General features: G+C 35.9%; 1 protein-coding gene across 33 annotated transcripts in view; it reads right to left on the bottom strand.

Annotated features, from left to right (window-relative positions):
• LOC108000314 (uncharacterized) overlaps window positions 1-25,998 on the bottom strand; it is a 252,647-nt gene that overhangs the window by 201,571 nt on the left and 25,078 nt on the right. For 2 of the 33 annotated variants that reach the window (XR_003698294.2, XR_009833077.1), the window contains exon 3: window positions 24,148-25,973. The exons of 29 other annotated variants lie outside the window; for them this stretch is intronic. The gene's annotated coding sequence lies outside the window, so the exon portion shown is untranslated. Of the gene's footprint in view, window positions 1-24,144; window positions 25,974-25,998 lie in introns of those variants that run through there. 2 more of the 33 variants (XR_009833073.1, XR_009833078.1) reach the window with 2 other exon arrangements.

Raw genomic sequence — 25,998 nt, 5'->3', positions numbered from 1 at the left:
TGTTCATCTTTTTAATCGATTATGATGGTGACGTTTAACCCGATGTTTCTGTATTCTGGATATAGATTTAAATTTTTATTATTGCAAGTTGCGATTTCAAGCCATTTTTTTATGTATAGTTTATACAGATAAGGAAATAAATATAATATAATACGTTCAATATTTTTCTAGAAAACAATATAAGTATCGATTAATCAAAATAATAAATTAACGAAGATAAACTTTGTTCCATGCTATCTCGATTAATTTCCTCTGATTTAATTAATTTTGTAATTTCAACGAAACGTAAATGCAACGATAAAATTAATTTCCTAATTTCCAAATTATTATCCTCGTTTATTATGATCTGAATAATATGAAAACAATATTACGTAACATATATATATATATATATAAGAGTAGATGTTAAATTAAATTATCCTCTAAAGTTTTCGTACTAGGAACTAGAGATCCGACATGTTTTCGTTACATTGATTTCGACAGATGCGTGCCTATAATTTTTCCACGCCAACGACTCGCTAAACAGCGGCGACGATTTTATCGTGGTCGTTGAAATTTCGATGGTTTCTCTAAGCGTGTATATTGGTTGAGTACACAGCACCTGTTACAGTCTATAATCCAAGTTTTATGTCGCTGCTAACATTCAACCTTGGTCTTTAATTGGCCTTTAAGTGTCCCATTAAATGTTAAGTGTTTTATGAACATCGAGATGTTCTCGAAAACTACTTTTTCTGTCGATTTTCAACTTTCATGATCCTCATAAATAACATTTCATTCATTTAAATCGATAGATTTTTCCTTAAGAGAATCTTTCGAGGTTGGATTTAATTTTAATTAAATTCCACATTTTTAAAAATTTGACCAATAGTATCTGTTTATACAATTCCTTTCACAAATGATAATTTCATCTAAATCGACATACTTTTCCTGAAAGAATTCGAGGTTACAAAATTTTAACCTAATTTCTAATCAGAATGAAGAATTAGATTCCAATTCGATTGACCAATAGCGCATACCCACGACAACTTGTCTCTCTACATTTTTACTACGTCTTACAGTAGCAAACTCGTAAATATTCCTCGCGACAAGTTGAACTCGGTTAAAGTCGTTACGGAGAGGAGGAGAGATGCGGTGGAAGAGACGAGAACGTGGAGGGAGAAGGACTTATCGTTAATTGGATTTAGCCGAAAGCGAGCGACGAACCACCGCAGCGATTCTCCGCAGTTTCGAGTTCGCGGATATATATACAATGATGTAGCAATATCTCTGATGGCAAAGAATATCTACATTTTATATGCTACGTGGTTCGACCGATCCTACCTATCCTCTTTCTCCGTCGGTTGCGCGCTTGCCGAGCCATCTGTTCAATAAATTAGGTTGCCCGAACCTGGCCTCTCCGCGCACGCCTCAGCGGAGAGAAGAGAAGAGGCGCGCACGAGATCTCGTGGAAGGGATAACTTGGACTCCTTTGGAGCTGGAAACGGTCGGACATCCAAGGAACGAAGAAGGAAGAAACGAGAGAAAGTGGGAGGAAGATTTGGAAAGAGGACGAAACGGGGTCTCAGACAAAAATAAATGAATAGCCAAGAGCAGAAAATCCACTCTCGGTCTGAAAATGAAACGAATCATTCCCTATGTCCCCCTCCACGCCGCTGCATCGCCGATCCCATGATCCCCTTCTTCGTATGAACGACCGTCCCACTGATATCGGCCCCCCCACCACCATGGCACTGAGTTCGATGCCACCGAGTCGATGTCATTCGAGAAATACATTTTAGCTACGAAGTTGTGTAGTCGTCATGGATTGGTGTGGTAGTGGCGACTCGTTTGTGAGATGTCATTGGATATCTGTACGTATAGAGTCGAGGATCACGAAGACGATGCCAAGCAATGGGAGATAGAGGAGGAACGAGAATGTGTAACGTGCATTTCTGTATCGTTCCGTCTTTGTTGGGCGCAGCAGACCCTTTGAGGAAATAAAAAGACAGCTTGGTCTTGTTTTCCTTCTTCTCCCGCTACGCCCTCTGTTGCTTCGATTTTTCTGCTATCTTCTTACATACGTAATCCTCTATCCTACGGCGAAGCACCTTCCAGTCATCTCCATTTTCGTCGCGAGTATACGGGTGCAAATGCGTAATATCGCGAGAGAAAGAATAAAATCCGTGAGTATCGAACGAACGACTCGAGATATCGTGAACACGGGTGTCTATGTTGTACCTTATCGACTTTATCCCGATCCTGCCTGCCTTCGACTTGTTTCTCTCTTTAATTCTATCGATATCGAGATTATTATATTTTTGTCGGAGGGACGAGATTGTAACAGGATCCGGTTGAAATGATCGAACGAAACGAAACGAAGTATACGAGCTTAGTAAGACAATTATTTTTCATTCTTTCAATTATATCAACTGTTTTAACAGTAATTTAAAATTATTATTTTCTTCGTATTTGTTATATAAGTTAATATGTACCAAAATGATATAGGTGTTGACATGAATAGACATGATAGATAAAAGAGCTTGCCGTTTGAAATGTTAAATAGATTGCACTTGTAGGTAGTGGTGTAGGTTTCAAGGATGGTAGTTATCTACCTTTATGAGAGAAGGTGGTAAATGGGTTAATGTTTCGTGCCAACAGGTGGCTGCTATTGGACCGCAAGCTTATAGCTTTACGACCACCTAAAATGGTATTCTACTATTTCCATTGATGTATGTACGAATAGTGAAAAGTGTAGTTCAAGAATAATACTTTAAAAATAATATATTATAAATTCTATCAACAATAAATAGTGAAAATCTATCTATAGGAGAAAATGTTTTTGAATATTTGAACATCAATTATAACATCGATGTTATAATATGTAAATAACAAGTATACGTGTTAACAATATCATTAAATTATTTTAATCAAAAATTCAAATTATTCCTTCCTTCGTTTCTCAGACACTCGAATATCACATGATTATACGCTCGATTATACGTTTAAACTTTATTTACAATTTTACAACTGCACACGTATTCATTATATTTTAAATTAGTCTCATTATTGTGCATATCTCTGTAATATGTTTGTCGAGAATGGTCCGTGTTCATGGTTCGTTGTATCTCATTAGTACATAGTGTGTATTTAATCTTGATTCACAATTTAAATGCCTAAAGGCTCGCCATTGTAATACGTACTCAGCACACGAAGCTTTGATGACATGCTTCGAACGCAACAATTATCACAGCGGCATCTGTATGGCGATCATTGAAATAGGTCGTAGAGAGAAGCATATAAGATGGTTAACCCAAGCCCATTCCACTAACGGTAACGACCGTCTCGTTGGTTCGAGTCTCGGCTAAACTCGAAAATGAATCAAGCTATCATGGCGGTATTTCGCTCGATTTTTTCCCACTCTCCTCTCGTCCTTTTTCATAGGTATATCAACGCGCATGCGTAGTCTCGATGAAATTCCAAGATAGATCGAAGCGAGTCAAAGAGAAACAAAGAGAGAAAGAGAGAAAGAGAAAGAGAATACGGACGACAAGGTGGGAATAAATTGCATCGTGAGTAGAATTGTAGATTTTCTAGTTTTCATCATAATTGTATATAATTTTAATAAGAAATCATGCATCTTTCATTTTGATGTCACATAACAAGATTAATATAAAGAAAAACATAAAATAAAATATTACTTTTCAATGTAATCTTTTTTAATGGCATCTCAAATTAATAATCAATGTATGTAGCAATTTTTGAATTTTCTTTAAAATATTGTTCTTGTATTGTAATAGCTTTGAAATTACTTACTTGAAATTGTTTGTAGTAAATATTTTAATTACAATGTCTTTTTTTGGATAGATGCAAATAAGATATACAATTAAAGTAAATAGGTGTTGAAGATATGAAAATCATAGTGACCCTGCCGGTAACTTCCAACAGCATTTACAGAGATCACTAGGTGCACTTTATTACCGACGTAGCGATCGATTCTACCGTTCAATGGACAGCACTTTTGGCTCCGTTAATCGCTTATTGACGCGATGCAAATTAATTTGTCGTACATTCTCTGATCTCGTTATCGAATAATATTTCATTTGTATTGTATCGACGAGGTAACGAGCACAAACGCTATTTCTTTTTAAAATTCGGACATTCGCGTCTCTTTAACGATTTAAAGTCATTCATATCTGAAATATAACCTCAAAATTTTTTGCCTCGACAAAGTTGCGCAAAAGTTCGCTGCGCGAAATATCGTTCGAAAAATAGGAAAAAGAAAAAAAAAAAAAGAGAAAAAATTTTATCCCTTCATGCGTTGAATTTTACTTTAATCAAGTCGGTTGACGTTATCAAACTTGACCGTCAATACGCGGTAATGAACATCATAGTCTCACGCGAAGATACGCGATGATGAAGAATTATTAATGCGTTGCATGATTATAACGTCGTTACCAATGCATAAAAAAGAAGAAGAAGAAGAAAAAAAAGAGATACATAAGCAAACGGCACACGATGACTAAAGTTAATTTGCATAGATATCTCTCGTCCAGACAGCTCGTAAATGACTAACAATCATGTGTCTGCTCTCGTCTTATCTTTACAACCAATTAAAAAATACGGTGATTAAGCTTCCGTCGTTAAAAATTATCAATTTACCAAACAGTTAATTGTAAATTTTCATCAAACTATAACACATTTTGATCCACTTTCAGATACATTGTCACTAATTATCAACCGTAGAAAATTTATGCCCGGTCAAACTTTCGATACGAATATATCCATACGTTCGGATTTAAATTAGACATTGGCCAGGAGCGTACCGTTGTAAAATCCCCCCCCTACCCTCCCACCCCTTTTCAATTTCTAGATGTGCAAACTCTCGTAAAAGTCAAGAGGAAAGTGCAACTCGATTTCTTACCGATAAATCTGATCAGAAATAGTACGGAGTATTTGCTTACGCGTTCGTCCATCGTTATTGGCAATATCTTTATTAGAGCACAACAGCAGGGTATATAATCGGTGCAACTTTGTTGGCAATCATCATTATGAGCATCATTAATGAACTTTATCAATGAGAATTATTAGAATACTATTGGAATGTGGAACGATCTTTCTATAACAACCTTGATATCCAATGCGCGACGATGCGTTTCAAGTACATCCTCGAACGTTTATAATTTTCATTACGACGAAACTTTGTTTATTGAAAATAAAAATCCGAATGTTGTTATTACACATTTTTAAAATTTGCACGATATTAAGTAAAGTGACGAAAATTTTTTTTTATATCGTCAACAATAAAAAAAGAACGAATAGTATTTGATTACCAGTTAATTAAATTACAAAAAAATTAAAAATTTTCTTCTACAAAATTCTACGAAATTCGAAAATTGTTTAAATTTAAAACAATCAAGATTTACAATTAATCTCGAATAACCAATACTTGTTTAAACCACTTGAACAAATTTATTTCACCCCGCGTATCAAAAACCAGCAGACGGAAAACTAATGAATTTGCAAATTTCCTTACCGAAGGTGCTTTGCGCATTGGAGAAAGAGAGAAAGAAGAAAAATGGTGGATGCAATAACTCTTGCGGCTGGATATTATTACGTATCCTGTCGGATAATATCGCCTCGCGTGCTACCAGATCTTATATCATTTGTTCGAAACTCAGCCCCCTCGGGGCTGTATGCAGCATGAAATCCAGGAATGCGCAATGCGTATTTACTTACTTAGACCGTGCAAGGCTGTAGAAGGCTGTTTTTTGAAAAAAGGTCGGTTGGAAACGAGGCTTGTCTTCCTTCTGACTTATGCTCAATATGCGTCAAGCGGGCGCGATTTTCATCCTTATAATGTTTGCAACATGTTACAACCGGCGCTTAAGAAATATTCGCATGGAGGGAGAGTGAGTGGCAAGAAAATGAGATATGTCGTCGTTGGAGAGGAATTTTAACTCGTCATCCACAATAGTCGCGAGCCCGAAAAGGTTGCCTGCGTTCGATTCCTCGCGTGGCGAAAATTTTTCTCGAACTCTGCATTATCGATCGAGTAAAATCGGCGTAGAAATTATCGTTCGATTACAGCATTCGAAGTATATATTTTTCGAATCGTCACGAAGTTTATCGATCGTATACAGATTTGAGGTCTCCATTTTAGGGAATTATCGAGAATTGGAAGGTCAGTCGTTGGAAAGGAAAGAGAGGAAGGAAAAGTCGAGACGAATGGCCAGGGTGGAGCAATGTGGATTAGGATTGGACTTCGTTAAAATGCAACCCGACCGAGACGAAAATGGTAGCGCTCAATCTCTTCTTTTTTTTTTTTCCTTTTTCTTTGTAACAAACTATATACAATTTTGAACAAATATCTTAATCCCCGAGCCAGAACTTTATCGCCGACTTTTAACACACCCAGATGCGGCAACATATTATTCCTAAAATATTCCACTCACTATTTCTTTACGCATTTATTTCTTTACGTCCCTCCACTAATTTCGTTTAACCTTACAAATGAATATTATAACGTTTCATTTTTTTTCTTTCTCACAGAAAGAAAAAATAATTCGAAGAAATTCTCTCTCTCTCTCTATCTCTCTCTTTTCTTTACGAGAGAACGAATTCGAGGATAATTTGAAGAAAATTATCGGGATGGGGGGGATGGATTACAATGTTCGAAACGTGTGCTACGTGGAGGATTAAAATGTGGCGATAAATTTCGCGCAGATTTAACAGTCGATATCAAGGCAATATGAAAAACGAACGTTGAATCCTGTTTTAATAATTCATGCTACTATTTTTCTCTCTCTCTCTCTCTCTTTTTCTTCAGCTGTTTAAAGCAATAAACGTTTATACGAGCGGCATACCTATCATCGTAAGCAATACGTAATAATTTGTTATTCGCGTAATAATATTTGAACGTGAGGTGTGCCTTCGTTGATAATGATAAATTTATTAGCCGTAAAGAAATTAGCATTATTAACACAGAGATATAATTACAATGGATCAGATCCATTTTAGATTTTTTTTTAGAAATCGGCGAAAGTATTTCCCTTCCCCCCCTCCCTTTTTCTTTTTAATGATTTATTCATTTATTTATACCTATCTCGATTCTAGATATTTATATTCCAATTGGATTGGTTATGTGTATATATACATTTGAGGAAATTAGAAAAAAATTAAATTACTCGAATAAAATCTACGAGTAATGGAAAGTTTGAAAAATTGGTAAAATTATAGAAATAATAATAAATACCGATAATAATCAATTTACAACTCGACAAATCCCGAAGAATTTTCTCATTCGATGAGCAAAACTTTCCATCCTAACGCGTTCCACTCTATTTAATCCATTTTCAACCGGATCGAGATTGAGAATCTCTGCCCAAACACCGAGACGATAAAAATACACATTTCTTCAAAAAATTTCCACACTTCACCGATCCTTTTCCTCCTCCTTCCACGAGAGAACTCTCTGCATCTCTCTCTCTCTTACGCACGCACGCACACAATATCCGTCACTTCACGAAACTTTTTTTTTTTATATATATCTATACCCAGCACCATTTTTTTTCTTTCTTTCTTTTTTCTTTTTTTTTTCTCTGCTGCCATTCATCCCCCTCCCCCACACCTCCCTCGAAACGCCCAACATGTATTTTTCCTCTCGTCGAAGCCGCCACGGTTCCCAAGCGCAGGAAATCCAAGCGCCCGTACAAGCTTCTCGTGTACACACGTAACCCACATAATTCATTTTGGAACCGTTTCGTTATATACGAGCGCTCGATTGGAGCGTGATCCTCCGCCTCCTCGACTTACTTACGAAGAATACGCGTGGTGAAGGACGAAGGAATGATCCGAGAGAGGAAACATTGTGTGTATTCGAGCTGTATTCGTCACCCTCCATCCGTTTGTTTAGAGATTGGGGATTGGGAATGGCCGAGGGTGAACTATCGTGTTTATCGAAGAAGAGGCTATTGGAAATAATGGCGTTGAAAGTTGATCTTAGCCCGGGTACTTGAAATATTCTTGAAAAGTCTTTTTCGAGATTTCGTAACGTATGCGTATGGATCGAGTTGGTTATTCTTCGTAAAAGAGAAATCGTTATATATTCGGTGATTAATTATCGTTCTTCAAAGAAACATTTTGAAGAATGACGTATTTATTATATGATGAGAGATGTTTGTCTCAATTTTTGTAACAATTTAATTCAAAATTTGAAATTCCAATTAAATTGATTCTAATACCTGTTAAATCTAATCGAAGCGAACGGCGAATAACGATGGATATCTCGATGGACGGGAGCCCCTGAATTTCAAATTCGGGGAACAAGTGTCGGTATAAGCGATTGGCCAACAAGTGGGAAGGGTGGGGGAAGAGCGACGAACGGGAAAGAGGGGGAGGGATGTTGGCGAAGGTTCGCGTGTTTCTCGATCGCTGCGTCGCTATTTTCTACGCGGTATTTTCTACGCGCTGTTGGGCTCAGCCAAGGAAGGTGGATCGCGACAAGGTTTTTACGAGTCATTCCGTAGAGAGAGAGAGACAGAGAGAGAGAGAGAGAGAGAGAGAGAGAGAGAGAGAGAGAGAGAGAGAGAAGCGTAATCCGCGCCAACTACGCGGCAACTGTCCAACAACTTGAACGATTACGGTAAAATTCCTAGTGGACTGTCGGTAAGGAAGGGAGTGAAGGGAGGAATGATTGACCATAAAGGTGGGGTGTGGAACCGAAGAGCGTGTGGAGCTATCGCAATGCTAACTGAACTTGTTCCTTGTTGCACGTATGTTCGACTTGTTGGATCACTTTAGGTAGAAATGCGTTATCGGGAATTAGTTATTGGAGGTGTGTTTGTTTTAATGGATGGGATATAAAATGTAAATGTAAAGTGTGAGGAATAGTATAATAAAGAATATAAAAATCTAACTCGAGAAATGCGACGTAATCTTACCTCTAAGGAAAGTGTAAAATGTTACTATTTCATAATATTAAATCTTGATAGTATCTTTTTTACATATAATTATTATTATTACATAATGTATAACGATCAATATATTGATTTATTTTAAATGCAGGCAATTTAACGTTTACGATTCGTATCCTATATTGAAATTTTATTAATTTAACAATTTGTATCTACAATTTGTATATATATATATACATTTTTTTTCTTCGAATTCAACGAAATTCCACAAAGTGTATTAAATATTTATACAACAATTTTTGAGTCTCCTAAAAGTCTCGACACACTTTTCTTTTTATCATACATTGTAACAAAACTTTGAATTGCAATAAAAAATTACAAACCTTGGGATAAATCTAACCAATCACACGGATAAAATCACGCGGATACGAAAACGTATTCCAAATTTCTATTGAGAATTGGCACAAAATGTATCGACGAGGGAGAGAGGCAGATCCTATTAGATCCGGTGAACGAGGAGGATCGTTCCCATCGGGTGGGAACACGGTGAAGGTTACACGCAAGTGCGTAAAAAGTTTATCGGCCGAGGGAAGCACCTTTTAAAAACGCATCGGGGCCGTTTATGAGGCAGCGATTATGTTCTAACTCGGGACATCATCGTGCCACCATCGAGGCACTAGCTATAAAGAGCAGTCGAGGCACGAGGAGCGTTTACACCGATCGTTTCGAATACGTTGCCCTGCAATCGCGGATGTGCAAACGTGGCGGTTGCGGCCGAGCAGTGAGGCAATCACGATTTTCATTTCGAAAATCGAACGAGGCGAATTTCGGCGAACTTGTACGCGGATGTATATATATTCGCGCGCCATCTTGGATTTTGGGAGGAAGAAGGTTATCGATAGGATTCTAATTTGGATGAATTTTTTTTTATCGATTTTTGACAAATATAAAAATTGTATATATATTTGGAAGATTACATATTAGCGATGGAATGGAAGAGAAATTGAACTTTTTAGAATCGAATAGAACGGGAAGTCGAGGAACAAGGATTTATTTTTTATTAACAAGTTTGATTTGGAATCGTTGAGCTTTTTTTTCATTTTTCGACTGTTGATTTTTTCGAAATATAATTTAAAATATAATTAATTTAATCAAAATCGAATGTGTGTTGATAATAACATCAAATAAAACAAGAAATTATATTACAAACGCGCCTTTTTATTCATTATTCAATTTATTTTTTATTCAATTTATTGATATTTCGAAAATCAATATCAAATCGGATATCTTATTGTCGATTAATTTTTCCAAGATATAAAAATCGAATGTTAATATTAATCTATATCAAATGAAAAAATAAGAAATCGAGTTGGAAACGCGCCATTTTATTCAATTTATTTTTCGAAAGGATCGAGTATTAATTTTTCCAAAATATAAATCAAATGAAAAAATAGGAAATTGAGTTGGAAACATGCTTTTTTATTAAATTCATTTTTCGAAAGTATCGAATCGAGTATCAGTTAATTTTTCCAAAATATAAATTAAATGAAAAAATAAGAAATCGATTTGGAAACGCGCCTTTTTATTAAATTCATTTTTCGAAAGTATCTAATCGAATATCAATTAATTTTTATCAAAATATAAAAATCGAACATGCATTAATACTAACATCAAATAAAAAAATAAGAAATCGAGTTGAAAACACGCCTTTTTATTAAATTCATTTTTCGAAAGTATCGAATCGAGTATCGGTTAATTTTTCCAAAATATAAATCAAATGAAAAAATAGGAAATCGAATTGGAAACGCGCCTTTTTATTCAATTCATTTTTCGAAAATATCGATTAATTTTTCCAAAATATAAATCAAATGAAAAAATAGGAAATCGAATTGGAAACGCGCCTTTTTATTCAAATCATTTTTCGAAAATATCGAATCGAGCATCGGTCAATTTTTCCAAAAATCGAACGCGCGTAGATACTAACGAATTCAAATGGAAAAAGCAGAAGGGATCGGAGACGCGGCTTTTTATCGATTTAATTCGATTTTTCGAAAATATCAGCTCGTTTTACGACCCGCGATAATTCAAGCCGTAAGAACGGGATCAGGGAGCGGATTGAATTTATTAGAAGCTTAGAAAGACAATTTCACGGAACGGGCTTAAGCTGCCAATTGAAATATCTGCGTTTGGAATTCGCTCACTTGTAAAAACCGTTTTATATCGGGCGTATGCCGCGATATGCCTACCTATACGCGCGTACATATTTTTCGTGACAATTTTACTCGCCGTAACAGTTGGCGAGTAACGATGTCGAAGTCGAAAAATCACATGGAAACGCGCCTTTTGTGCTTTCGATAAAAAAGAAAAACCGAATTACGAATACGGAATAAAATTTTCAGGGCTTCGTTTTCGAGAGTAAAACGATTTCGAAAAATTTTCAAATAAAATTATTCATTTCTCTACACGTTCTTTTATTTAAAAATCACTTTATGTTGGTATATAATTTAATATTTAAAGACGAGATCGAGATTTGTCGCGAAAGAATCCAACGATATGTAACATTCAATATTCTCAAGATTAATTTTTAAAATTTTCGAAATAACGCAATCGAGCATCTTCTGCAAAATTCTTATCCTAATATTCCCCATTTTTATCCACAATCGATTTCGAACACGGTGTTGTTCATATAGAATATGATGGGAGAAAATTTTACAGGGTGTGAATTAATTCGAGCGAAAAAAAAAAAGAAATATTCACGAATAAAAAAATTCCCAAGCGACCGCCCTCTGCCCTCCTGACCTGGATATATCGCTCAATTTAACAACAGGAATTTCGCTCGTTCTTTCAAACATTCTTCCAAAGGAAAAAGAAAAAAAAAATCATTTTTATCCGGAATGCAATGTCGTTCATTACGAAGCCGAGGGCCGAGAAATAACTGTTTCCAATAATCGCGCAGCGTGCGGTCTCTGATCGTCTTGTGTGGTCGGTTCCCGATCATTTCGAGTCTTTTTTACTCTTCCCTTTCCTTCTTCCCATTTCCTCCTCGCCCGCTCGTCGTCGCGTTGAACTTCGTCTCGTTAATACGGCACGGATTGAAGTCTCTCCCCCCTCCACGCCCGTGATCCTGAACTGGTCAATCGATTTTTAACGAAGTTAACAGTTTAATTTTCAACGGTGGAAAAAGTCGATAAAAACTGACGACCTCTGCTTCTTAAATTACTGCGAATTGAAGGAATTTATTTAGCGGTCGATCGTCGGTCGATTCGATTGATTTAAATTTCGAAAATTAATAATTCCCCCTGGAAAAACCGAGCGAGAGAACAATTTTTCGTTTCTCCTTTCGTTTTTCTGGATCGTCGCCTGGGAAAAAAGAAAAGAAAAGAAAAGAGAAGTTTGAGGTTATGTTTAGGTTTTTACTTAGGTTTCTCCACAAACTTTCGTTACCTGAATTTTTTCACCTAATTTTTTTCTCGCGGCGAACAGACACACCCTTCCCTTCTTTTTGTCAAAGATCATGTTTTTTCCACTCGCGGTTGTCACGCTCGTTCCTTTCTTCTTCCCGAAATTGGAAACTCGAACGAGCCCCTTTCCCCTTCCTTCCCCCCCTTTTCCTTTCCTTCGAAATTCAAAAGCCCACGTTTCTGCTGTTTTCCAATATCTCGCAACTTAGTCCAGTCGGATTTTATTATTATTCCTAATTAAAAATCCTAATAATAAAATGACCTTCTCTTTCCCTCTCCTTCGCACACGTAATTTTCCTCGACGCACGGAAAGAGAGAGAAAGAGAGAGAGAAAGAAAGAGAAAGAAGGGAAAAAAAGGTAGATCGAATTTCCGTCGGTGTGTTTACAGTGGTTTACGACGTGGAAGAGCGATGGGTGTACGGAAGGAAGAAAAGGAGAAACGAGCGTTGTGCACACCGTTATAAATTCGTGCACGATGGATGGACCGATTCTCTTCCCCCTCTGTCCCCCTGTCGTTCAAGCTTTATGGCGTACCGCTGCAAAAAAAAAGGGTTAGACTCCCTCAAAGGGCACTCTCTCTCTCTCTCTCTTCGTGCTTCTTACTTAGGGTCGTGTACCGTTATTATACACGAATGCAAAATGTCTTCCGTCTGTTGCTCACTCAAGTCTTGGCTTTCGAGAGCAACACAGTCTGGGCAACGAAGAAATTCTCGTTCGTGCTTTCTCTCCCACTCCCTCCTCATTTGTGACGTATCTGATCGATCGGGAGCGAGACGAGGACAGGTGAAATTATCCTTCGAAAAATGTTGTTTACGTGAAGATAAATAATACGAGTAACCTTCTACAAATTCTACGAATAATGTAATACGATTATTCGGGAGGCTTCGAAAAGAAATTAAAAATAACCTTCCTGTGTCACGATACGGTAAATAATTATCCTTCGAAAAAACTTTTCACTTTAACGTGAAACGAATAAACTCTCGACGCTCCAATACATAATCCAATTACCCGTAAGTGAAACGGAAGAATTAAAAAAGGAACGTTACGCCGACCGATCGTATTATTTTCACGTGTCTCTGCTCTCGATGGCAAAATGGTGGCCGCCAGACGTCTCTGCCGCGGCGTGGAAGAAAGTGACGTGTATACGTGCGTGTATATGTGTGTGCGCGCGTGTGTGTGTAGAGCGAAGAGCGCGGCCTCCTCCCCGATCCTCTTATCGGAATTGGTTCGACATTGAAAGAGGGGCATTGAAGGATCCGACGTCTGGTCGTCTGGCTCGTGGTTGCAAGGGCCCCGGAGAGAAGTGGCGAGGAGGTAGTCTGTCAGACGCGGTAATTAGCCAACGTCCTTCGTCTTTTAATAGAGATTCCATTGTTCCTCCGTGTTTAATTTACTCGATCGAGAGGAACGATCAATTCCCCTTTATTACTTTTTACTTCCACAGATATATATATATATATATATATACGTATAATCGAATAGTAATATTTCTCGCCTATATAGAGAGAATTGCAAACGATTCTAAAAATTAAATTATTATTATATCGATTTGAAAAATTTCTTTCTCTTTCTCTCCTTCTCCAATCCACCATATTGCGTACAATTTTCGAGGATTAAATCCTTCTTCCTTGTGTTATTAACGTGTCACGAATCAATGTTTTTTACAAGATTTAGAATTTGTGTCAAATTGTTTCCAAAGTTTCGAGCAACAAATCGTTCTACGAGTTGTTCCTCCAAGAAAAAGGCGAAAATCCGATAAATTTCCGCGTTTTCGATCACGTGCTCGCTAAACCCTTCTCCTCCAAACAGTGGAGACTTCTCTGCCGAGGCGAAAACGTTTATTTCTGGCTGCTCGCCCGACCGGGTTGAAAGCTGCCTCCTCCTCGCTTCGTGGAAATCGCGCGTAAATCAATTCTGGAGGAGGAGAGGAGGGGTGAAGGAATTCGAACGAAATCCCTCCGGGGAATTTTTTGGGAAAACGAAGTATGGAGAGAGGTTAAAAAGAAAAAGATTGTAAAAAAATTGCTGCCAGCGTAGGTATTTTCGCTTCCTCCAAGGCAACGAGATTCGAGGGGGTTGAAGGGTTGAAACGAAATTTTCGAGGGATCCAAACTTCTCGTTTCTAAATTTACTTCCACTCTAAACTTTTACGAATTTAAAGGTTATCCCCGGATGCAAGGATGCAAGTTTCCTCCCTTCCTTCCCTTCCTCGATACGCGCTCCGGCATAAATCCCAAAGTGCTTTTAAGCTTTACAAGTTCCAAGAAAGAGGCGGAATGTCGCCGACTCCTCGAAACTTTTAACTCGAGAGAGAGAGAGAGAGATGAAAAATTTTCTATCGTAAGAAAAAAGGAGAATATTCGAGATGCCCTCCTTTGAGATGGAATATCTTTCATAATTTTACTTGGAAATTAATAATATTGTATATAGATATAGACGATTAAAAAAATTAGGGGAAGAATAAAGTGAAATTCTTCTCGAAATTAATCAAACGAGAGAAGAATTTAGAGGGATTTTAAAAAAAGAAAAAAAAAGAAAAAGAAACTAGAATCGATAAAAGCGAACGCATTCGCTACCTCCTCCCCCTCCCCTTCCTCACTCTGCAGAATTTTCTAGCATTTCCTCGAGGCGGAATTAAACTCGTCTTCGAAACTTCCCATTCTTTCAGTTTATCGCCAACTTTTCGAGTCTCCTCTCTTTAAACTTCGTAGTACTTCTTCCTTCGAGCGACGATAACAACAACAACAACAACAACAACAAGAAGCTCTTGGACGAGGAGAACGAAATATCGTCGCTGGATCTCGAGAGTTTGAAACGAGCGTGCAGAAAGTTTTTGCAACCGTGGAACGGGTTCGGCCATTGCGATGTGCACGCGCGCCATCGTGTTTAATTTTGATTTTTCATTTCTCTCCCACGGATACGAATTGCAAGTCTGTTCTTCAGATCGACAAAATTTCAATAACGGACACCGTTCATTTGTAAAGGAAAAGAAACACGGATTTTTAGATTTTTAAATTGCATGCAACGAAATAATAATATCCGTAGAAAATATAGAATCTTCGAGAAGATAGCTATATATACATACGTCTCTCTTTCTCTCTCTAAATAGACATAATAACACGCACAAGGATGCAATCTCGAAGCAAGAAACGGGGAGAGAAAGAGAAAAGGGGATTCTTTCTTCCAAGGATTCCACTAGTTCGAAGACACAAGTTCCGAACTAATTTCAGCTTTTACTCCTTTTATTAGGTTAGAATACGTGTGTATATATATATATAAATATATATAATAACGGCCGAGAGGTGGATCAAGGCAGCCTTAAACAGGGCGAGAAAGAGGGACGTGGCTGGGCGTGGAAGGGGAGACGGGCGGGCGAGGAGAAAGGTGAGGAGAGTTGATTGGATGCGATGGGCGAGGGGAAGGACGCAGCGCAGAGAGAGAAAGAGAGAGAGAGAGAGGTAGCGAAACCAGATCCATTAACGAGCTTTAAGGGCACCGCCCTCTTTATCGAGTCGAATGTCCACGAGACCCCCCTCCCCCATCCAAATGGGAGGCCCACCTGCGCATCTGTTCCGTGCAATATTCGCGCGCGATCGGCCGACAAAAACGATGTTCGAATAATTCATCTTGTCGAATCTTACGGGATTTTGGAAGGAAAGAAGAAACGGGAGTTTTCGATGGAGGTGAATGTTTCGTTTCTTCGGTAAGACGGAGTGGAAATGGATTCGATTAAATTTTACGTACGAACACGGAAGCGCGTAACGGAATTTATCTCGATGAAATTCAGAAGACGGAAGGTTTTGTATGCATGTATTTAAAGGAGAGGGGGGAGATACGTTTGCAGAGGGGATATGTTCGGGTGGATACGGATTAAGATAAGAATCGTAGTTAATATTCGTGTGGACGGTTTCTCTTCGATTCGACGCGAAGGTCCGTGTTTCGAAGGCTAACGACACAGAGGCGGAGAGGAAGGAGGAAGGATCGTATCGAGGAAGGCCATCAATGCAAATGAAGATATCATCGTCGTCGTCACGGTTCACCCTACTGCTGCTCTTTTCCCTTTTACCTGGTAAAAATCGATTTCCAGCCTGCTCGAGAACGTATCGAAAACTCGGGGAGTCGATTGCCTTTCGTTCGATTTCGGATTTTTTTTCTCTTTCCGAAAGAAAAAAAAGAAAAAAGAATACACGGATCCTTCTTTCGATTCATTTTTTTCCTCTTAAGAATTATTTATTCTCTCGATCTTTCTTTGGGCAGAAAATTGATTCAGATCATTATCAAATATTCTCCTCGAGCTTGCTCTTCTACAACTCGCAAAAACTCGAGGGAATTAGTCGCCACTCCCCCCCTCCCTCCTCCAAAAAAAATCCTTTCTCGAACCAATCACACATCTCACATCCGCATCCTCCTCTTTCCTCCTCAATCTATTTAATTCTAAGAGCGAAGGGTTAATTGGAAGGGTGGTGGATCTTATTGGCGATCGATGATAGAGTCGCGACGATATCGCTTAAAAATAATATATCAGCCGGTCGTAAATTCCGCGGACAGGGTTAATCCTGCGACCGGACTCGAAGCGACGGGCCAATGAGGCGGAAAGCTGAATTGGCGGGCGGCGCCATGGATCCTCGAAATTTCTCGCTTACTCGCCAATTTCCTTTCGAAAATATTATTCCTGGAATAATATCGGTCCAAAAATTGATAGGGAAACGGGAGGAGAAGAGAAAAAGTAAAAAAGGCAAGAACACAGGAATGATTGGAGGTTCGAAGGAAACTTCGTTTGAATTTCATGGAAACTGCCTCGAGCTCGAAATCGTTTAGCCGTCGCTTCCGAAACGATTTTGGATTCTTTGGTTGAGAGTGGTAATTTTAATTCTTAACAAAAATGAGTTTAAAGCATTTTTTTCAACCTGTGCGATTAGTTCGTCGTGCTAAATTTTTTTTAAATTTTTATTCAATTTTTATCGAACACATTTGGTTAATAATAAATCAGTTCGCGATTAATAATTAAATTGCTTTAATATTTGAAATGTTGCGAAATTAAGCGAATTAATTTTATCGAACGTTTACGCCAATGCTAGAATTTGAATAAGTTATATTTAATTAAGTATAATAAAATTGAAATAATTTAATCAGAAAATCAGATACGACGTTGATCTTTCGAACATGATCTTAGGAAAATTTAATACCTTGTCAATTCGCATTTTTTCACGTTGACGATCGTTTCTCGATAATAAGGAAAGAAAAAATTATTCGAGATGCACTCGAAAGTTCAGTCAGCGAACGAGGATAGACGGAGAGGCTGTCCATTTTATCGACCCGTCGTACGACGCGCGCACGTCTTCACCGTGAAGAAGATCATGGCGGCGATGCACGGAGAATCTACTCTTAATTCTCTTCATTTTCTCTACAAAATGTCTCGACGATATTGCACGTAAAACAATTCTAAACGTATAAAACGCAGTTTCGTAAATATATTCGTTTTTTTTTTTTTTACTTTTCCTAACAACATTCTGTTCCTAACAACGAGGATCGTTAAATTTAAAATAAAAAAAAAAAAAAAAATCGCGAGAAGGAAAATATGCGATATTTAAATATTTGCGCTCTCTGTTTAAACTCGAACCTGGCAGCGAAAAAAAAGAAAATTTAAAGAGCTTTGAAGTCGAGGATAATATTTTAACTATGCCTAAGCGTGAAAGGATTAAGATAAATATAAAAAAGCTGATATTGCACAGCTGTGCATTGCAAAATAATCATTCCTATTCTTAAATGTTACACAATTGTTGGAAATTATTAAGATTATATCGATTATATCGAGAGAAATACATTTTAAAATTTTTAGATATCCTACATGATACAATATTTAATATTTAACGTCGTGTACAAAATATAATCGTAAAGGAATTTCCTAGATATATATACAAAACATATTTACCTCTCAATATTTAAAATATATGATTTGCAATAAATATCAAAAAAATTAATAAAAATTCTAATTTTACTTCTTCCAATATATTCAATGATAATTGAATACAGAGTACAAAGTCTACATGTGTAATTACAGAATTTGAGAATAAGATGAAAAGATCAAAAATTTTACGGAAAATATTCAAAAAACATTTTCCCAAGCAACTCAACTTATAGAGAGAGAGAGAAAAAAAGAAAGAAAATTCAATATTATTATTTCCACTAATATATATTTTTTACGCCTCGATAGTCCCAGCTGCGACCATTCGCTTCAATCCACCATTTACGATACGAACTCGCTCGTTATCTGGCTATGCTATTTTTAAACGCGGTTATTTTATCACTTTTCAATATTCCAAGCTTAAATTAATTTTCCTTAAAGGGAGCATAAATTCCACGATCATTTCTTCCGATGCGACAAAGGGGAGGAGGATGATAAAAGGGAATGAAAAAGAAAGTTTTTTCGTGTACATAATACATACGAAATAACTTACACGGTGAGATAACCGTGGCGTGGCTTGGCTGCTTCGTAGGTATTGCAACATTTCAGATGTATACAAGGTATCCCGTTACATCGAGAAACTGTTTCAAAGAACGAAAAATAATAATAATAATAATAATAATAAAAAAATTTAGGATGTTTCGGCCTTGATTTCGAAAATTGAATAATGGATTTTTTTTCAACATATATATGTATATATATATACATACATGTTCGTCCTCGAAGGAATTTCTGTATTTCCCTCTTTGTCTCTCTCTTTCTATTCCTTCACGTATCATTTCTTATTTAATTATTTTTCTTAGGAAATATGTGGTTTGTAATAATGGAACTTTATTTTTCGATAGATTTGTATCGGGACGAGACACCTTGTATGCAACATGAAATCTTTTTCGTCGACATAGAATGGTTCTCACGATTATCTCATGACAGATTCATTTTACATCGTACAACAGCGTATTACAATTAAATTCACGTCCTTGTCATCGTGAAATTTTCATCTGGATTTCATGCCAAAAATATACAACCTCGTTCAAAAATCTTGAAATATTTAAGTATTTGCTTGAAAAATTAAAAAGATTATTAGATAAATATATATTTTGTAGAATGAAAAATTATTTGTAGAGGTGACGATAGTGTTAGTAATTTTACTAAAAATATACATCGTGTAATTATCGTGTAACTTGTATATATCGTTAAGATAAAAAAATTAATTGAGAATGAGGAATATTTTTGTACCAATTCTATTTGCCTATAGTATTTACATAGTTACTTAATATTTGATGATAATATGAAAGTAAGATATGCGCAAATATTTGTTGTAACCATTAAATCTATTTCTATCTATCTATTTAATGATTACTAACAATGTTAAATTCCTAATTTCAACGCTATTAAAATAAAATAAGATCATCTCGACAACGTTGAATATTAATCAAAAAATACATAAAATTTAATCAGAAATAGATATCCTAAAACTTTTTCAACAAGAATGTTTTATTAAGAATCTTCTATATCATAATGTGATAAATAGAATTTAATTAAAAAATACGATAAAGAAAATGCTATTTCGATCTTCTCTATATGAGATGATAAAATTTGATAAAAAATAAAAATATAAAATGTGTATGATAAATATACGAGTGAAATATATAATCACTTAACCTCAATGTTGTTAAATACGTAAAGTAAATCGTCCTACCTCAACGATGTTAAATATTAAGTCAGAAATACAAGTTATCTTATTATTTTTGAACGAGAGTGTATGTTTTTCATACTCTGTATCACAACAATGATAAGCGAAATTTCTCGCCGATGAGCAGTGTCGAGGATGCTGCAGTTTCTGCGCATTTCGATGTTTCGCCTGTATTGCGCATGCTCGCATTATTCCACCTAGATTCATCTAGACTGTATGTTGTGCAACACAGGAATTGAAAAGGCCAGGGCTACATAAAACATTTTACGTATATATTTGCCAACTCACGAGTGCCAAATAATAAAAAGAGAAGAAAAAAAAAGAAAAGAAAAGAAAAAAACCATGGTTAAATGCCAGCACTTGGTTATTTCGAAAATAGAATTGGTCGCTTTACGAGCGAAAAAGTTTATGCATTTTTCCTCATTTTGTTTTTTTTTTTTTTCTTATTTTTTTTCTCCTTTTTATTTTACTTTTTCTTCTTTCTCTGTTGCATTGTTCTCGTGAAATTAATATTTTTCACGGTGGTATAAAGTGGAAGTGAGAGAAGATAACAAAAAAGGAAACGAATTAAGGTCGCCTACAAAGGAACCCTATCGGGACATGCAGTTTTACGGGCTTCCTTACGTTCCTCTATTACGCAAGAATCCTAGCTTTCACGATGGTTATCATTACAGGTCAACGGTCCACGAAATTGCAGGATTCTTCAATTCCCTAGATCTTTCGAAACTAGTGATTCCATATATTGCCTTTTTATCGATTCATGTTGCAATTAACAGTTTTCATGAAATATCGAAATACTATCTATATTTCAAACTTTAGAATTTAAAACTAGAATTTTAAACATTGATTAATAGTTAGAATTATTAAATTAATAAATTCAAATTTTCTGTCATTTTGCAATTATTATGTAGATTCTTTTGGTAAAATCAATATTTCTTTTATTTAATATTCATAACAGATACTATTTAATTTTAACTACTTCTTATAATTGGATAATTCTAATAATAATTCATACGAACAATCAAATTTATTGTTTCAAAATATATTTCAACATAATCGATGATTAAATTATATTGAAAAATAAGATAAATCTCTATTTAAGCTTCGTCATTCCTTTATTCGTACGTTCATAAAAATTCGATATATATAAGGAGTAAGGCAAACAAAAATATAATGATCAAATTATTACGAAAATTTCGAATCCGTGCATACAACGTAACAAACCGGTAGAAAGATTGAACAAGAAAAAAAAAACGACAAACGGATTTCATTAACCACTCCCTTTTGGGTCGGCAAAAACGCCTTATACCCCTCCCTTATCCAGCCGGCCATGCCTTGGTAAAAGCTTGGAAAGAAAACGGGAGGGATGGAAAGGAAAAAGAAAAACGAAAATCCCTCGAAGAGGGCGAAGACTTGAAGGGTGGGAGGGTCAAAGTATTCCGGGAAGGTTGGGTTAGGTTGCAACGAGGCTTTGCTAGAAACGTCGACGTGGGAGGTAGGCGAAGAGTGAGGAAGAGACGGAGGGAAGACGTGGAAGGTTGGGAACGAGGTTGATTCTCGGGCGAGGTCACGTATTTCGAAGCCAATCTAATACACTTGGAGAGAAAGATGAGAGCTGGAATGTCTATTCTGAATTGAATGATCATGATCGGATAAAATCTATATCTTTTGAGGAAAATACGATATTTCATTCATTATGATCCATTAATTGAAGATGCATTTACATCTAATACAAATCTATCGTTTGAACTTTATAAAAATTCAAGGTAAACTTTCCTTTCGAACAACTCGTTTCCTTTTTTTATGATAACAAGAAAAGAACAAATGATTTTCAAAGATTTAAAATAATTTTATTCCTTGCGAATCTATTTAATCTACTTACTTAATAGAATTTGATTAAATTCGATTATCTTTTTTTAATCAAATTATTCTATCTATTATTTAATAGAAGAATTCGTTTATATCATTTTCTTTGAAACGATTTCTTTATTAAAAAAGACAAATTGAATTTAATATTATATTCCTACAAAAGACATACGATTACATTCTAACCTCTTAAATCTCTTACAAGTTAAAAGAAAAATTTTAAATAAAAGAAATAATATTAATTTACCTACAAATTGTCCAAAATGAGCAAATATGCGTATAGAATCCTTATGAATGGTTGTTTAACTATGTTTCACGTACTTTTACAAACGTAAATTAATGTGAAAAACGTCGTACTTGGATCGAAACGAAACGACCGAGAGTTCTCGATCGGTTATAAAAGTTCAAATTTCATGTAGCCAGATTGGCATGATGCACATGCGCGAAAGGTTGAGTTTCGCCTTCCCGCAGAGTGGTGCATGCACGGCGTGCATGTGCAAACGTAAAACGTAACCCGAAAGTTTAGGTTATGTACCTAAAGGAACAAACTCATTTCCAATGTGTTCGCATGGAACTTCGAGCTCTACCAGATCCAACGAGCAATTTCTATGCCAACGACTTTCCGTAAAAACGTCTCATATCGTGAGACATTGTTAAATATATTACGCCATTGCCTTCTTCCAGCCAAGCCACCAGCGTACTGTAATACATATGTATGCGATAGAGCAAGAATACTCGTCGATTCGGGATCACGTGGTTACAAAGTTTTACAGTCTCGCGTGTGTTGATCACTGTCTAGACAGTTGTCTCCCATTGATGCGACTTTCTTCCTCGAGTATTGCAAGATTAACCTAACCATTGAATCTCAAGTTTTATCACAAATTTCTTTTTATCTTACGTTTTGTTCAATCGATGCTTTGTAAAACAAAAATTCTTTTTCGTTTTAATTAGATAGTATACGTATTATGGGAACTATTTTATAGAAATACCGTGGATTCTTTTTAATTAAAATTCCTCTCCATGCCATAGATATATAGGCGTTATAGGCGTAACAATTATTTAGGCCGAATTCTCTAAAATTTGCGAGTTTCGAATCATAAGAATAATATTCGTTTTCCCTAATTTCGTCTTGGAAAAAAAATAATTGAATCGTTTTCGTGGTCAAATCACTTCGAATTTTTTACATACGTACACAAACAACAGTAATACAAGTAATGAGCGTTTAAAAACAGAATAAAATATGTCTCGAAGATAGTTTGGCTAAAAATAAGAAATTTTTACAGATTCTGTACAAAAAATATCTCTCCGTTTCTCTCTACTATTTCTTTATCATCATCCTTTAGCCACGTCCTATCTCTCTGTTCCTCGTTTCTTTCTCGCCAACGGTGAAATTCTTGTATTTTCACAATCTCGAAGTTTTCATGTCTTTCTCCGAATATCCACGCCGCTTCGAGTTTCCTTGCCTCGTTCCAAGGGACTTTTCGGTCTAATGAGACTTCTCAAACATCGCTATCGAGATAGACTCATGGATATACGTATATAACACTAAACCTTCGAGTACATGGTTCTATATAAGGTACGTAACGTTGGAACACCCGGACGCGAGGGGACAAGTGTCTTCACACACACATTCACGTTTTCTTACGTTTCTCTGGAAATTCGTCGACGCCGTTCTTTCCGATCTCTCCTCGCCTCGCCCAAAGTATTCACGGCTTTAAGTCGTATTCGTCGCAGTTTTACGTGGCCAATCTTCGCCTCAACAATGTAATACTCTTTACATTTGGAAACGAATAAAATTTCGCACGAGAAATTTGCATGAGCAAAACTTTGAATGATGAAATATCTGATTTTTTTTTTTAATTTTGAACGAATCAAGAGATAGAGAAAAAGATTTTGATCAAAATACCATAATAATCGGATTCTTAAATGGAATAAAAATTGAAACGAGAGTCATATTTTACATATTTTTGCAAGAATTCCTTCGTCATTAAAATTTATTTTTAACAGGAAATTTTTCTACATATATTTAAATGACATTTATTCCAGTTTATTTTCACAAACTAATCAAAGAACATAGCTAGGTTATGATAATCGTAATTTCCAAATATTAATTCCAGATCATTTCTGGATTGAAACGATTCAAAATTTCTTTATTTTGGAAAAAGATACCTTCAAGAATTTGAAAAATTTCTTTGATCACGAAATCACAAGCAATTGATCAAAAATTGAACGAAGTGATCTAATAGAGGACTAAAACAAAAATTATATATATAAATATATATAATTGAAATTTATCAATAGAAATTATTACAAATTCCTTCAATACAATTTGAATACGCGAAAATAAAATATCCATTTGCAGATACGCAAAACGAAAAATCATAAAATCCAACAAGTCCATTCTCAACAAACAAAATATTCGAACCTAACCTCGACTGGATCGAATGCAATCGCGAATATTGTACGACTATCGCGAATATTGTACGAGTATCGCAACAAGTTAGACATCCCTAAAAATAATGACGGTAATACGGTCGAAAATAGTGATCAACAGCTGGACCAATCCTCGATGCGAGCATAAACACCGGACATCGCGATCGAGCCGTGAACGAGCGTAAAGAATCCTCTTTATGATATCTCCTCTCTTGGCTGGGGCCAGCTGCCGGTTAATTGAGAAGTCCTAGACGGTTCAACCATGCCTTCAATTTACGCTGTATGGATCCTCGAGAATCACGGGTTCGTGGCCGCCATTGGCCGAGGCTTTGGAGGAACAGTGTTGCTGGCAATGCTCGATAAAAGCTGTACTAAATAATCTGGAGTGGGACGCGGAGGAGGGGTGGGGTGGAGAGAGAAAGAGAGTTGGCCGCGTTATTTTCGAGTACTGGCCTCCGAGAAATTGGTATTAAATAATTTGAAGCACTGTGCACCGAGGAACAGCGAGTGGGAGATGGTATTTTAAATGATGATCAAATTCTTTTTGGAATAATTGAAGAGGAAAAGAGGTCTGTGGTTATTTATGGGTATATATAATTAGTTATTGAAGTATTTTGTACATTGTATTATAGAGAAATTTATTTTGTTGAGAGGTTGAGAAGACGTGTAAAGAATAATGAGAGAGGAATATTTTTGAGGGAATGAAAAATCAATATCTCTCAAAATTTTGGATATAATTTCGTTGGAATTTTAATTATTTGAACCTTTTCTCTTGTTCTTTTATTAAAATTTCGATTCTTTTGAATTTTGACTAGATATGCGAGTATATCTATCAGTCTAATAATTATACTTCAGAACGGTTGGACAGTTATGTCTGCAGGTGAAGATAATTATCTATAATGATTATTCATACACATGCGCAAAGCGGAAGAATAATTTACAACTGCAAAAAATATATATTATAATTATAATATGTGTTTGCGCGCACATGCAATTTTTTTGTAATACATTATTAGTCAAAAGTCTGTTGAAATGCATATATTTTGCACAATTCTTTCAACAAATTTTCCATTTTTGATATCAAATTTGTATCAATTAATTTCAGAACCATATTGGAGAAATTAAATGTTCTTCTATATATATTAATTTCTTCTAATTTTGAAACACTTAATACAAAGTATTTTAAGTGACTTTTGAACAAGAATATACCTAAGTAATAACAAACATCGACTCGATTATGCCTACTAGCTGTATTCGCAAATAATTTCATAAACGTATTCTTTAATTACAACGCTCATATTCTCATGTACAACGCAAGATACGCCATAACGAAAGCCAATATATTTTATTTTAAGTTTCCTGTATAGCTACACATATTATCTAAATTTGTATCCGATTATGCACCTATATCTCTTTTATGCACAAAAACATTGCCTATTTCAAAGATATTTTCACTATCAATAATAAAATTTCCATATCATATCCGAAATATTTCAATATCTCAACAATCTCCTTTTTCACCCTTTTATTCTCCTTCTTCACCTAATCCACATATCCTAATATTTCTACATCATCGTTATTCTAGCTTCATCTCCTCAATCATGGACAATATAAAAATATCCATTGCAAAAATATTCCATCAATCTCCATCCAATTTACACACCTGGAAACAGTGCATCCAAAGTAAG

Source organism: Apis cerana, linkage group LG16 (assembly GCF_029169275.1).
Source record: "Apis cerana isolate GH-2021 linkage group LG16, AcerK_1.0, whole genome shotgun sequence".
In the NCBI taxonomy this organism is placed as follows: domain Eukaryota; kingdom Metazoa; phylum Arthropoda; class Insecta; order Hymenoptera; family Apidae; genus Apis; species Apis cerana.
This window is presented reverse-complemented; position numbering and strand designations above follow the sequence as displayed.